General features: G+C 46.4%; 1 protein-coding gene across 1 annotated transcript in view; it reads right to left on the reverse strand.

Moving 5' to 3' along the window:
• Positions 1-12,893, reverse strand: part of CLASP1 (cytoplasmic linker associated protein 1) — a 400,778-nt gene extending 387,885 nt beyond the window's left edge. The window contains exon 1 of the mRNA XM_060262849.1: positions 12,813-12,893. The gene's annotated coding sequence lies outside the window, so the exon portion shown is untranslated. The remainder of the gene's footprint in view (positions 1-12,812) is intronic.
• Between the last annotated feature and the right edge of the window lie 2,730 nt (positions 12,894-15,623).

Raw genomic sequence — 15,623 nt, forward strand, 5'->3', positions numbered from 1 at the left:
GGGTAACAATATACATCCTTGTCGAACTCCTTTTCCTATTCTAAACAAATCAGTTGTTCCATATCCCGTTCTGACCGTTGCTTCTTGACCCTTATACAGGTTTCTCAGGAGACATGTGAGGTGGTCTGGTACGCCCATCTCTTTAAGGACTTGCCACTGTTTGTTGTGATCCACACAATCAAAGGCTTTAGCATAGTCAATGAAGCAGAAATAGATGTTTTTCTGATACTCTTGTGCTTTCTCTATAATCCATCGAATGTTGGCAATTTGATCTCTAGTTCCTCGACCTCTCCGAAACCCAGCTTGAACTTCTGGTAGTTCCCGATCGACATACTGCTGAAGCCTAGCTTGTAGGATCTTTAACATGACCTTGCTGGCATGTGAAAGGAGTGCAATGGTGCGATAGTAGTGACTTATCCAAACACAAAAAGCCACGTGATACCTTTCCTCAAGGCTAACAAACCAGAGCTCAAGCAAGCTTCAAAGTTCTCCAAAACTCCTCAGCAGGGTACATATTTGAAACCAAAAGGAGGAGGAGAGAGACAGGGCTATCAGGCCTGTTAAGGCTCCTAATCTCATAGAATCACAGAGTTGGAAGAGGCCATCTAGTCCAACCCCCTGCTCAGTGCAGGACCACTCTAGCCCATCCCTGACAAGTGTCTGTCCAGTCGCTGCTTAAAGACTGTCAGTGAGGGAGAGCTCATCCCTGGATAGTTGATTCTACTGTTGAACAATGCTTACTAATTTTTCCTAATATCCAAGGGTATCTTCCCGCCCTTAATTTAAATCCATTGTTGCAAGTCTTATCCTCACTGCCAACAGGAACTTCTTCAAGTGACAGCCCTTCAAATACTTAAAGAGAGCAATCATGTCCCTCCTTAATCTCCTCTTCTCCAGACTATTTTGAAAGACGGCTGAAGGTGGCTTTGCTGACTTCAAAGGGCAGAGGGGTATAGCTAGCAAGAATCACAACGCACCTCTGGCTTCAGGAGCAAAAGAAAAAAAAAAGTGGAAGCCACCACTGAAAACATGAAAACTAGCAGTTGAACTCCTTTGTCTCGAATACCAGATAAGACAACGAGGTGCAGTGAATGACAAGAGTGTTTCTGTCATTTGCACAGCAGCAATTCAACAGTAAGCCTGCCAGTTGTTTCCCCAATATGGTCACTTTGCTACAATGCTGAAATAAATTTCAGCAGCAGGAAATGGGATACAAGGAGCATCCCAAAGCAAAGTCAACTCAAGGTATTTTGGCACTGGGTAGTTGGTTTTTCAGAGCTGCCAGCTCTGGGTGGGAAAATACCTCAAGAATGGGGGGGGGGGGGTGTGAAGTCTAGAAGGGCAAAGTTTGAGGAGGGGGACAGACTTTGGGAGGGCCCAATGCCATAGAGTCCACCCTCCAAAGCAGCCATTTTCTCCAGGGGAACAGATCTGCCATCTGGAGATCAGTTACAAAAGTGTAAGATCTCCAGGCCTCACATGGAGCTTGGCTACCCTAGGGGGTGTCACACCAATTCCCTAAGTTAAAAAGGTGTATACTGCACAACATTAGTCCATGAAGCAATTGAAAGTCTCCTGGGATACCATTCTCCCATTTTTAATTTCATCAACTTAATGTTACAATAAGGTTACCAATCCTCCTGCAATGAAACATTTTGCCTTTTTGAAGGTTAATATAATTCAAATTATCCAAATCATTTGCATTTTGATCAGGCAAGAACAATCTCAGCTATTCAAGAAACTTTTAAACCACACAACCTGGATAATACATTGTTTACCGTCAACAGATATTACACGGAACAAAGTGATGTACACTAAAACTTCCCTACCCAGCAGTGGAGTTTCAGCAGCTATACCAACACTGTAATCCCCTCCAAAATTATTCCACTCTAAACTAACTGATTTCAGTTGGTTTAAACTGGAGTAACTCTGTAAGATTGCACTGATAACATCCTTCCAGAACTGTATTTATTTGGTTTTTGGGCCACCCTCCCATGTGCACAGGGCTTGAGGAGAAAGAGGAGGAGATAGGATTTATACCCCACTCTTCACTTGGAGTCTCAAAGTGGTGTAGTATCTCCTTTCCCTTCCCCTCCCCACAGAAGACACCCTGTGAGGTAGGTGGGGCTGAGAAAGCTCCTTTAAGAATTGCTCTTGAGAGAACAGCTCTTGTGATTGACCCAAGGTCACAACAGCAGCTGCATGTGAAGGAGTGAGGGATCAAATCTGGTTCTCCCAGATTAGAGTCCATGCTCTTAACCACTACACCAAACTGGATACTACTATCCCTACATTTACGATTAAAACCACTGAAACAAATAAAACTAACTTCCAGTCTACTCCAGGGAACCCAAACACACATGCAAGAGCCTCAATGAATTAAGGGCACAAGTTCTAACATCTTAGCTTGTTCAACATAGGCTTGCAATATTTAAAATTAGGAACGCCAGTTGACGAAATGTGAAAATCACAGGACTTTTATTAGAAAGTTATCATCATGACTATTTCTTCTATACCTTCTCTGACAATCCATAAACAACCCCCCACACAATAACTATTTAAATAATGCCCCGCTGCTATAAACAAAACATGGGCATAAAATTAAGCTGTGTACAAAAGAACAGGCTTTAAAAACCCACATATCACACTCTAACAAGAGAAAAAGTAAGTGCCTGACAGCTTTCACAGACAAGCTCCCATTCTAGTTTATGGTTAATCAATCTGAAGTAATTGTTGCTACTATCCCTGCATCATTTCTCCCCTCCTTCATCCAGAATAAAGATGAACTGAAATCCCTCCTTTGAACCCTGACTATGAGTGAAAAGGGTAGCAACATGTGAGCCAACAATACTTGAGATGAATCCTTCCTGAGAGCAAGCTCCATTGAATACAGTGGGACGTACCATTCCAGAAGGAGGCCGCGTTGGTTTATGACAACAAAATTAAACTCAAGTCAAGCAGCACCTTAAAGACATATACATTGGCAACTGGCAAGACCTAATATCAGAATAGCTGTCTGTACTAACACTGCTGACATTTGTCACCTCCTTCACAACCAATTAAGTCCTATTCCCGCAGTAATCCACAGACAGAGAGTATAGCTCCTTTAAACTCAGTGATTTTCAGCCTCACCAGCACTGGGACTCAGTGAACTGTGACAGGAAAAGGAGACAGAGTTATGGCCTCACCAAGTTCAGTTCCAGGACTATGAGCAGAAGGCAAAGGAAGCTGGGTATAAGGAAATGTATAATCTGGAGAACCCTTCTCATGCTATGGGACACAGACAGACCTAGCAGCTTTAACTGATGAGCTCTACCACGCTTCTTTGTTGTTCCTACTGGATTTATCTGCAGCCTCTTGACACAGTGGACCAAGCCATATCTTTGAGGCATTTGAAGACAGAAAATACCAAGATATGCGCTTTGGACTGGTGCAAATCATGCCACACAGAATGGCCTCAAAGCCCATTGGTCATCAGTGTGGGACCTATCCTGTGGGATTCCATAGGGCATGGTCCTATCCCCCATTTTATTCAACCTCTATGTAAATCCCTAAAGACAAAGCATGGCTATTCTGGAGTCTGACTGTCATCAATACCCAGCTTCACATCTCCTTGCTCACATCTCCAGGTGATAAGGTAGAGGTCCTGAGCCTCTGCCTGTACACTGTAGTTAAATAACCAAGAGTGAACAAACTGAAACTAAATCCTGACAAGGCAGATGAAATGCTGGTTGAGTGGATAGAAATGTTGAAGGGCATGGTGCTTCCCACCTTCAATGGAGTCAGCTGACCCTCACTAATTTGGTCAAGAGCTTATACTGGATCTAACATTAATTTTTAAAGTCATTAAAAATGCTTTCTATCAGCTTCAGCCTGTAAGATGCCCCCAACCTTGACTAGGGTTGCCAAGTCCAATTTAAGAAATATCTGGGGTCTTTGAGGGTGGAGACTTTGGGGGTGGAGCCAGGAGACATTAGGGGTGGAGCCAAGATCAAGGCTGTGACAAGCATAATTGAACTCCAAAGGGAGTTCTGGCCATCACATTTAAAGGGACGGCACACCTTTTCAATGCCTTCCTAACATAGGAAATAATGAAGGATAGGGGCACCTTCTTTTGGGGCTCATAGAATTGGACCCCCTGGTCCAATCTTTTTGAAATTTGGGGGGGGGGTATTTTGGGGAGAGGCAATAGATGCTATACTGAAAGTTTGGTGCCTCTACCTCAAAAAACAGCCCCCTCCCAGAGCCCCAGATACCCGCAGATCAATTCTCCATTATTTTCTATAGGAATAAATCTCTATAGGGAATAATGAGTTCCCAGCAGACATTTCCCTCCCCTCCCCTTGCTTTCTGACGACCCTAAAGCGGGGGGGGGGGGCCTCCAAACCGGGGGATCCCCTGCCCTCACCTGGGGATTGGCAACCCTAACCTTGACTCAGCCAATATGATCACCTAGATCCCTTTAATAAAGGATTCTTTAATAAAGGGAAAGAGAATACAGGCTGTACTATTACGCGCAGCACACACGACCTGTTGCTGTAAGTATTACTTGTAATGTAATTTCTAAATCATTTAATATGCCATGTCAATCCTTATGTTTTCTTTCAACCTTTCTTTCAAGATCTTTTCCTGGTTTTGATTTCTGCCTCCTCACCCCACAGGGTTGTCATAAATCGGCTGCGGCATGCCACTTTTCACCACCAATCCTATTACATTGTTTATTGGATCTCCTGTCTTCCTGACTGCATTGACTTATACGGCATAATCCATGTTGAGTCTTAGTGAGAAAGGTAGACTATAAATAACATTAAAAATAAGCCAAGATTCAGACTCTTGAGCTACTCCTCTGACTGAGCATGCAAACAGAAGCAAAAGGTAAGGCCCTCTTGCTCTCTCAACATGCAAGCCAGCAGCCTCCCAAACGACAGTAAAAACCATGGCAGCTTTTAAAGGCCCACAACCCATCAGGTGGGGCTCTTCATGCAACCCACCTGAGGGCATCGACCAGTGGGTTGAAGACCACTGCCCTAGCTGTGCAACTGGGTTGCTAGGTTGTCTACTAGTGAGCACTAAAAGCAATGTCATACAAGATATCAAAAAGCAAGCGATACTCTTCCTGGAACCAAGAAGAAAAGAAAGTCTTCATGGCGGACTGCAATGACTGAAGTCACAACAATTTTCCTTGAAAAAGAGGAGGGGGCTTGCTGGCACTCCCCAGGTTCTAATCGTGGATGTCAACCACACAAATGCTAAGAAATTTAGGGCTAACAGCTGCAGCAGAAGCAAAAAAGTAGAGCCATGGCACCTTGAAGGCCAACAGATGGTGGCTGTGCTTTCACAGAGCACACCTCTAAGAAAGTGGTCTGTAATCCATGAAAATAATACCACAGATCTTACGAGGCACTAAAACATGCAACCAACCAAACATGCAACCAACCACAACATGCAACCAACCACACACTTACCTAGAAGTAAGCCTCACTGACTTACTTCTGCATCAACACACATAGGATCTCTAAGGCCCTAACCTGGATAGCCTGGGCAAGCCCAGTCTGGCAAGTACTTGGGTGGGAGACCTCCTTGGAATACCAGAGGCAGGAGCAGGCTTCATTCAGCCACCTCCCTGAATATCCTCCAGGCCCCTAATCGGGGTCAGTCACAAGAGGTCATCATGACTTCCAGGTGCAAACAAGCACACACACACACACAAAATACAATACCAAAAAACCCACCCCATCCATGCATAGGATCTCACTATACAGATGCCCGGTAGGTTTACATGAACCTCAATTAATTTTCTTCTATGACCATTGGCCCCGGTTCCCCCACGTCTGCATTCAGCAAGATACAGCATGAGGACAAAACGAGACAAGGGAAAGGAATGTTTCAACCAATCCTGAAGTTTACACGCTTTCTTAAAAAGCTAGAATACATCCCACAAGCATTAGTGATGATCTCTCAGGTAAACAAACTCCCTCTAATTGTAAATAATCTGCAGTGCAATCCTAAATCTTTTATCCAAAGGGCTCAGGATGGCAATTATGCCAATATTGGTGGCAAGTCTTACTAGCATCAGGATGGCGCAACGCCAGAGTGGGTATAAAATCAGGCAGTAACGCAGGCACATCCTAACCAGTGCTCCCTCGAAGCTGAGTTAGCGTGAGCTAGCTCACAGATTCTTAGCTTCCAGCTCACAGATTTTTGTCTTCACTCAGGAAGGATGACCCCAGAGCACACTAATTTATGCAGTAGCTCACAACTTTAATGCCAGAGGCTCACAAAGTAGAATTTTTGCTCGCAAGACTCTGCTGTTTAAAGGGAACATTGATCCTAATTCTTTCCAGGACTAGGCATAGCATTGTTTCAGCGCTGAAAATCCTAGCATATTTTCTAAACTCCTCATTGATGCTCATACAAATAAAAAAAACAAACCTGAGTGCAATGATGGCTGTGTGTTCACAAGAAAGGTCTTTATCACTTGGATCTCACGTTACTCATGGAGAAGGGCACTTTTTACAATGAGGGCCACTAAGTATGGACAACCAAGGGAGAGAATTAGCCTTGCTGCATAAATTGAATAGGTCTCTGCTAAAAATCCTTACCCATGTTCCATCTCATGACAGATACCAAAAGGGAAATCCTGCTCCCCCAAGTGGGGTACAAAGATATGCACCCCACTTAGGGAAGTGGGGGGGCGGGGAATCCCAGCTCCCACTTAGGACTACAACCATCTCCCCCTGCCTTGCTGTACCCCTCTATGTATTGCCTCAACTATTCTAATTCCACAACAGTCGCTAACAGTAAGTGTGAACACTACATGGGCGGGGGGGGGGGGGCTCATACAGGCAGACATGCAAGCACTCCAGTACCATGCTCTCGACAAAATGCTATGCTGATGTCTCTCATTCCCCTGCAGACAGGAGACAAAGGAAGCATAACTGCAGTCTGGGGTAACTACCAAACACCTTGCTCTGATCTGTGTTACTGCTGACCAAATACCCAAGATACCCATTACCTTGGCACCCAATACCTTGAAGGATCTGAAATCCATGGAGAAGACCTAGAACACAGACATAGTTCCACTGCAACTAGAACACAGACATAGTTCCTGCAAGGGTATGCTATACCTTTGCACAGCACTATGCCTCTCTCTGCAGCCTATCCTACTCTGTATAGCTGGTGGGGGGTGTAGCTAATGCCCTATGCCTTGAACATACGAAGCTGCCTTCTACTGAATCAGACCCTTGGTCCATCAAAGTCAGTATTGTCTTCTAAGACTGGCAGCGGCTCTCCAGGGTCTCAAGCTGAGGTTTTTCACACCTATTTGCCTGGACCCTTTTTTGGAGATGCCCGGGATTGAACGTGGGACCTTCTGCTTCCCAAGCAGATGCTCTACCACTGAGCCACCGTCCCTCCCCTTGTCTTGCTACCATGCACCCAGCAGGTGAGTGCTTACAGGAGTGCTTACAAGCCTTTTCCTCTCATTCAGCTGCTGCTCTCCCTGTTGCTGGCCAAAAGGTAAGCTTTGCCTTCTGAACCTTGGGTTGATACATGGATGCCTCTCCTTGGTGAGCTGTTGGATAACAGGCAGGAGTGTCTTTTATGAAGGTGTTGTTGTGTGTTCCCTTGTTACTGCCCTGACCGCACTCTGACATGGAAGGGGCCTTGGTTGTCCCAGCTAAGTGAGCTATATATCCTCCCTGCATGAACAAAAGGGACCTTGGCTGCAGAAGGAGAATGCAGCATCTGTAGAGCTGCCTGTCGTATGTTCACTCAACCAGGGCTGTTCCTGGTCACATCATGGTGCTCTTTTCAATGGAGAGCGCTGTGTTCCCTCTCTTGGTGGGTTCAGCAGCACTCTGCCATTAAGGGAATGTGTAGACTGATCAAAGCCACCAAGTAATACACCGCCTTTCAGTTTGCAAAAAATATATTACAAGGATTGTGTACAACACATAATAAACAATACAATAATGATAGAGGCCGGCAGTGCTATGGCCTTCTAAAGTGGCAGAAGAAGATATTGGATTTATATCCCGCCCTCCACTCCAAAGAGTCTCAGAGCCGCTCACAATCTCCTTTACCTTCCTCCCCCACAACAGACACCCTGTGAGGTAAATGAAGATATTGGATTTATATCCCACCCTCCACTCCCAAGAGTCTCAGAGCAGCTCACAATCTCCTTTACCTTCCTCCCCCATAACAGACACTCTGTGAGGTAGATGAAGATATTGGATTTATATCCCGCCCTCCACTCCAAAGAGTCTCAGAGCAGCTCACAATCTCCTTTACCTTCCTCCCCCACAACAGACACTCTGTGAGGTAGATGAAGATATTGGATTTATATCCCGCTCTCCACTCCAAAGAGTCTCAGAGCGGCTCACAATCTCCTTTACCTTCCTCCCCAACAACAGACACCCTGTGAGGTGGGTGGGGCTGGAAAGGCCTCTCCCAGAAGCTACCCTTTCAAGGCCGGAGTCTCAGAGCGGCTCACAATCTCCTTTCCCTTCCTCCCCCATGACAGACACCCTGTGAGGTGGGTGGGGCTGGAGAGGGCTCTCACAGCAGGTGCCCTTTCAAGGACAACCTCTGCCAGGGCTATGGCTAACCCAAGGCCATTCCAGCAAGTGCAAGTGGAGGAGTGGGGAATCAAACCCGGTTCTCCCAGATAAGAGTCCGCACACTTAGCCACTACACCATACTGGCTCTCCAAGGGGCCAAAAAAACCCATCCTCAAATGAATAGATATAAGTCCAAACTTGGAAATAGTCCAACCGAAATTCACAAGGTGGGTGCTCCTGAGGAGTGTAGCTTTAACGCAGTCACTTTCTTTAAAAGACGTCTCTCTAGATTTTGATGACGTTTCAATTCTTTCTTCAGTTTAACGGCTCAATTATTTAGGAACCCCGTTCTACATTCTCTAATCACAGCATTTAGCTTCTCATTTCAGTGTGAACATCGGGATCAAGGGAATGTGTGTCTGTTCGGCGCCTCTGTATACCTGACATGGAGACAGCAATCGGCATGCTACTCTGACTGACAACTTGCAGTAGAACCGCTATAGGTTCTAATGCACTGAGTACACATTTGTTGAAAGGTGCGTGTTTCACATATCAACACACATCTGCTGCAACTGCACAATTGTCACGATGCACCAGCACCTTAGGAGTGAGCTACAAAGAAGGGATTTTGTCTCACTAGTTTTTCAAAATGAAAAGCACAATCCTAAACCTATTTCCTTAGAAGCAAGTTCCCTTTAAGTCAGCCAGACTTATTTAAGATCCAGATGTGTCAACAAGGAGAACCACTCAATTCTATTATGCCCCCAAAACTTACCAGTGCTGTATTTCAAGGCCCATAAGCCAACGTTAAAAGCCAAATCACTTTTCATATTTATGGCAGGGGTTTGGATGCCACTTTGGGTCCTCACATAAAAGGAAGGTGCGGTATAAATAAAGTAGATAGATAACTCACTCCAAAGGTCACTCGCATTTTTAACTCGACAGTAAATTTTTAGAAAGATAGAGCAAGAAACATGTTACTAGAGTATGGGTTAAATTTACAAGCAAGATTTTGTTAATGCCATGAACTTCTTTTTCTCTTGGCACACTGTAGCATATTCTCTCTTCCCTCTCAACACTATCACAGCCCTTTATCAGTCCTCTGAACCCCACAGTATATATACTCTCTGTACCCTATTTACTGTGTATCCTGTCCTTCCACTCTTTCAGGTTTTCCTCTTTTCCCCTTATAACCCTTTCTCTTCACCCCCCCCCTTCTGTCACCACCCTCTATTACTCAACCATTTTTCCTCTCTCTATTTCCATAGGACTTTGGGAGGGACGGTGGCTCAGTGGTAGAGCATCTGCTTGGGAAGCAGAAGGTCCCAGGTTCAATCCCCGGCATCTCCAAAAAAGAGTCCAGGCAAATAGGTGTGAAAAACCTCAGCTTGAGACCCTGGAGAGCTGCTGCCAGTCTGAGAAGACAATACTGACTTTGATGGACCAAGTGTCTGATTCAGTATAAGGCAGTTTCATATGTTCTGAATCTTCATTTGAACCACTTTTCCATTGCTCCCTCAGGATGCCAAGAGATTTGCAGGGCAGGGAGACGAAAGACACCCACAACCGTTCTGTTTGGAAGCCTTTAAAAGCAGCTCAGTCTGTAGTAATCAGTTAATAAAGCTTTTCACATAATGGAGAATAAAAGAATCCCACCCACCCTCCGTTGATGCCAGCTCATCCAACTACTCTTTCAAAAACTGCTTGTAAAAGTGAGCAGATAAGTTGGCAATCCAATTCCTTCCCTGCCATACAAGACTTCAGCCACTTCCAACTGCCAGTTAATCCCCCTGCCATCCTCAAAGTGAGATTCAAAGAATAGGAGTGAGCAAAAAATGAATCCAAGACATCTCTTGGTCTGGCTCACCCATTTATTTTTCTCCTTATCCTAGGTCTCTCGGAGACACAGCTGAGCTTTAACAGTTAAACAAATATCTGGCTGCAATAAAGCAAAACTTTCCATATTACCCATCCATCTTGATACAGCTATCTCATTCTCCCTTCACCACCACTTCCCCTCTCTCACACACACTCACTCATTCCCTTTATCTCTCCTCCTTGTTGAGCTCAGCAACAGACAGCTCTAGCAGAGAAAACATTCACATACTCAGTAACCTGGTTAAGGGAATCTCAGGTGCAGATGAGCTGCATAGTGTTAGCTGAGTAGCTGTGATAGGAGAACTGGCATCAACTGGACTTGCACCATGTGTTTTGGAGAATAAGGAGGAACACAACACAGAAACCAAGCCTGTGTACCACAAACAATGGGGGGCGTTAATTCCCCTGGGGTTGCAAACAGTCCGAATTGGAAGACAGTTCTGCATATTCTAACACAATGACAAGTGTTCTATATAGTCCACATGTACAGAAGGAAGGATTAACTGTGGGAGGAAGCCAGCCTCGCAGCCAGAAATTCATGTTCCTTACTTTAAGGGAGGTATGTCCACTGCAGAAAGAAAAGCATGGCATCCTAAAAATTCATAGCACACTGCAAAAGCAAAATATTACACTAAAATGGTAACTAATGATAGAAATATCTTTTTTGTCACTTGGGTAGGACTTCAGGGAATAACTGGGTATCTTAAAAACTTGAAAACATTTACTAAAAAGAGTTATATCATTCATCCCCAGTTATGTCAGAGGCCTCATTTACTCATAACAACAAATTTCATTTTGTACCAAGAGCTCAAGCTGATGTGCTGGACAGAAACAGAAGGGAGCACATTATATCTTCTAAATATTCTACATCTACAGCATCCTATACGATTAAGACAATACAAGAATAATGCAACATTAAAGCCACAAATATAAAAATATCAAATACCTACTGCCAAATCAATGAATCCTTATATGCAACTGACTGAAGATATAAATGCTGCATAGAATGAGTGATACAGGAAAGAGAAGAGGATTAGTTAAGCTTATAGAACTGTGGAGTTTATGGGTGGAATTTTGGCCATTAATGTATGTACTTCAAATTGTTATTTCTAGCAGAAATATTCTCTACAACAAAAGGGCTGCCTTCATGAGAGATAGCTGGATCTCCTATAACTAATGCACAGCAAACGGTATCTAAAACTATCATCTGGAAAACCAGGTCAATGATATCATTTCCCACCAGTTTCCAAATGAAACAGCACAAATCCAAGAAGAGACAGAGGACTCCAACAACCTTCTCGCAAATCAAGAATGTTAACAAAACATCCCGCTGCATTTCAGTCCCATCCATAACCCCAGCATTAAAAGTTCCTTCATTTTGAAAATGAAATTCATAGGACTGACTATAAGTCCAAAGCATTCAACACACTCACTGTATAAATGGATAGAATTATTCCGCTAACTCACAAGACATGACAAAGATGCTGACACATCTGAGAAGAAAACTGAAATATGTCTCTTTCTCAATGCCAGTGAATGACAGAAAACCAAAAGTAAGGCCGATGGGAGTCACTGTATATGAACATATGAAGCTGTCTTCTACTGAATCAGACCCTTGGTCCATCAACGTCAGTATTGTCTTCTCAGACTGGCAGCGGCTCTCCAGGGTCTCAAGCTGAGGTTTTTCACACCTATTTGCCTGGACCCTTTTTTGGAGATGCCGGGGATTGAACCTGGGACCTTCTGCTTCCCAAGCAGATGCTCTACCACTATGCCACCATCCCTCCCATATATATTTTTGCTAAGCTCAGATTTAAATACAACAGGGAGCGGGTGAGATGAAACAAAAGCTGCATATACCTGAGATTCCTCCCCTCTGTCTCAGCTCAGATTTTAAACACATGCACCGATTCACAGAAGTAACCCAACCCCATTAGGCTGCGCTAGCTTTATGCATTTGCTTTGTTCCGACTATAAATCATCTCAGCGAGGAAGACGACGGGGGCTAGGGCAGCAGAATCCCCTCGGGCAGATCACTTTCTTGAAGAGTTTCCCCCCACCATGCCCGTGCATTGTGCTGGCCCTTCGAGAGCTGTCCCTGCCTTGCAGGAGGGGGGGGGGGGGGGAATCAACAAGCAACCTTTAAAAAATAAAAAAGAGGCGGGAGAGCCCAAGATCCACGGGGGGGGGGGGGAAACCACCCCAGCAAATCCTTCCACCCAACCGTGATCCCCTTGTCCTCAACGCCCTTAGCCACTCACGCAGCTCAGAAGCAAACGGATCACACCAAAGAATCCCCCCCTTGCAGGCATCCCCTCCCCCAGCCCCAGCAGGCGCCTATGACAGACAGCGCAAGGAGGGGTGTGCGAATACCTGCTAGCAGGGCTGATCCCGGAGGCGGCCGCAGAGGAAGCTGGATTCCTGCACGTCCTAACAGAGGCATTCAGACGACCGATGCGCTTAATCCTCCCTGCCGCCGCCGCTGCAATGCACGGCTGATGCTCTTCTCCGCCCCGGCGTTGCTGATAAAGCTGCAGCCTCCGCTGGGTAAGAATAGAGCTGCCGGCGCGCACGCGCACCCGGCCCTCTCCGTCCACGGGCGAGCCCGGGGAAAGCGCAAGCGCAGTTCACTCCCGTTCCGGCACAAATCCTGAGCATGCGCTTTACGGCTTAGCCGTTCCTAGCGTCTGTTAGGCGCGCGCAGGGCGGGACTCGGCTGCCAGCGGGCATGGCTGCGTTTGGCTTATCGGTTTTAAACCTAGACAGATGTGAGAGTTAAATGCAATGTTGGGACATAAACCGTAAACCGATTTGGAATGCTCCAGGGCAGGTTTGCATGCGATTTTCATGCAGGAGCAAAGGGCTGCTCAAGTTAAAAGCCTGTGAAACAGCTAATCCATGGGCCCTTTAAGGAGGGGCTGGGGGCTGCTTTTGCTGCCAGGAGTGGCTCTAGGGCAAATAGGCCCAAGGTGGGAAACCCCCCTGGTGCCCCCCAGCCGCCATGCTCTGCTCACCCCCACCAGCTGCTGTGGCACTCCACTCACTTGACCCCCGCTCACCACCCCTGCTGCCAGCCTGCATGCTATTTTTGTGTCCGGAACGGAGGGCTGCTGCGAGCTCGTCACCGCCATCTCTTCTCCACCAGTGAAATAATGTGCGGGCCAGAAGCAGGCCCCGGCATGAGTTAACGGGCCGTGAAACAGAAGAAGAAGATATTGGATTTATATCCCGCCCTCCACTCCGAAGAGTCTCAGAGCGGCTCATAATCTCCTTTACCTTCCTCCCCCACAACAGACACCCTGTGAGGTAGATGAAGATATTGGATTTCTATCCCGCCCTCCACTCCGAAGAGTCTCAGAGCGGCTCACAATCTCCTTTACCTTCCTCCCCCACAACAGACACCCTGTGAGGTAGATGAAGATATTGGATTTATATCCCGCCCTCCACTCCGAAGAGTCTCAGAGCGGCTCACAATCTCCTTTACCTTCCTCCCCCACAACAGACACCCTGTGAGGTAGATGAAGATATTGGATTTATATCCCGCCCTCCACTCCGAAGAGTCTCAGAGCGGCTCATAATCTCCTTTACCTTCCTCCCCCACAACAGACACCCTGTGAGGTAGATGAAGATATTGGATTTATATCCCGCCCTCCACTCCGAAGAGTCTCAGAGCGGCTCATAATCTCCTTTACCTTCCTCCCCCACAACAGACACCCTGTGAGGTAGATGAAGATATTGGATTTATATCCCGCCCTCCACTCCGAAGAGACTCAGAGCGGCTCACAATCTCCTTTCCCTTCCTCCCCCACAACAGACACCCTGTGAGGTAGATGAAGATATTGGATTTATATCCTGCCCTCCACTCCAAAGAGTCTCAGAGCGGCTCACAATCTTCTTTCCCTTCCTCCCCCACAACAGACACCCTGTGAGGAAGATGAAGATATTGGATTTATATCCTGCCCTCCACTCCAAAGAGTCTCAGAGTGGCTCACAATCTCCTTTCCCTTCCTCCCCCACAACAGACACCCTGTGAGGTAGATGAAGATATTGGATTTATATCCCGTCCTACACTCCGAAGAGTCTCAGAGCGGCTCACAATCTCCTTTCCCTTCCTCCCCCACAACAGACGCCCTGTTAGGTAGATGAAGATATTGGATTTATATATCCCGCCCTCCACTCTGAAGAGTCTCAGAGCGGCTCACAATCTCCTTTCCCTTCCTCTCCCACAACAGACGCCCTGTGAGGAAGATGAAGATATTGGATTTATATATCCCGCCCTCCACTCCAAAGAGTCTCAGCGCGGCTCACAATCTCCTTTACCTTCTCCCCCACAACAGACGCCCTGTGAGGAAGATGAAGATATTGGATTTCTATCCCGCCCTCCACTCCGAAGAGTCTCAGAGCGGCTCACAATCTCCTTTACCTTCCTCCTCCACAACAGACACCCTGAGAGGTGGGTGGGGCTGGAGAGGGCTCTCACAGCAGCTGCGCTTTCAAGGACAACCTCTGCCAGAGCTGTGGCTGACCCAAGGCCATGCTAACAGGTGCAAGTGGAGGAGTGGGGAAGAAGACATTGGATTTATATCCCACCTTCCACTCCAAATCTCAGAGTCTTAGAGTGGTTCACAATCTCCTTTATCTTCCTCCCCAAAAAGACACCCTTTGAAGTGGGTGAAGCTCAGAGGACTCTCACAGCAGCTGGCCTTTCAAGGACAACCTCTACCAGGGCTATGGCTGACCCAAGGCCATTCCAGCAGGTGCAAGTGGAGGAGTGGGGAATCAAACCCGGTTCTCCCAGATAAGAGTCCGCACATTTCACCACCACACCAAACAGCTGATCCACGGGCCCTTTAATGGGGGTGGGGGTGGGGTTGAGGGCTGTTTCTGCTGCTAGGAGCAGCTTTACAGCGAATAGGCCCAAGGTAGGCGACCAACCCCCACCCCCCCACAGTCCTACAGGTATGTAGGTCCAAGATTCATTGAGCTTTTTAAGTGACAACCAGAACCTTGAATTGAACCCAGTAACTGAATGGTAACCAACAAAGGATCTGCAGAACAGGGGTGATGTGCATTCTTCTTTTTAGCTGATCCTCACCAAAGAAGAGCATTCATGCTGGCTAGAGTTAATGCATTACCATCGGCCATCCTTTTCGGAAGATACCACAGAATCCCCTGCAATCTTAG

The sequence above is a fragment of the Heteronotia binoei genome, chromosome 21 (genome assembly GCF_032191835.1).
Source record: "Heteronotia binoei isolate CCM8104 ecotype False Entrance Well chromosome 21, APGP_CSIRO_Hbin_v1, whole genome shotgun sequence".
Lineage (NCBI taxonomy): Eukaryota > Metazoa > Chordata > Lepidosauria > Squamata > Gekkonidae > Heteronotia > Heteronotia binoei.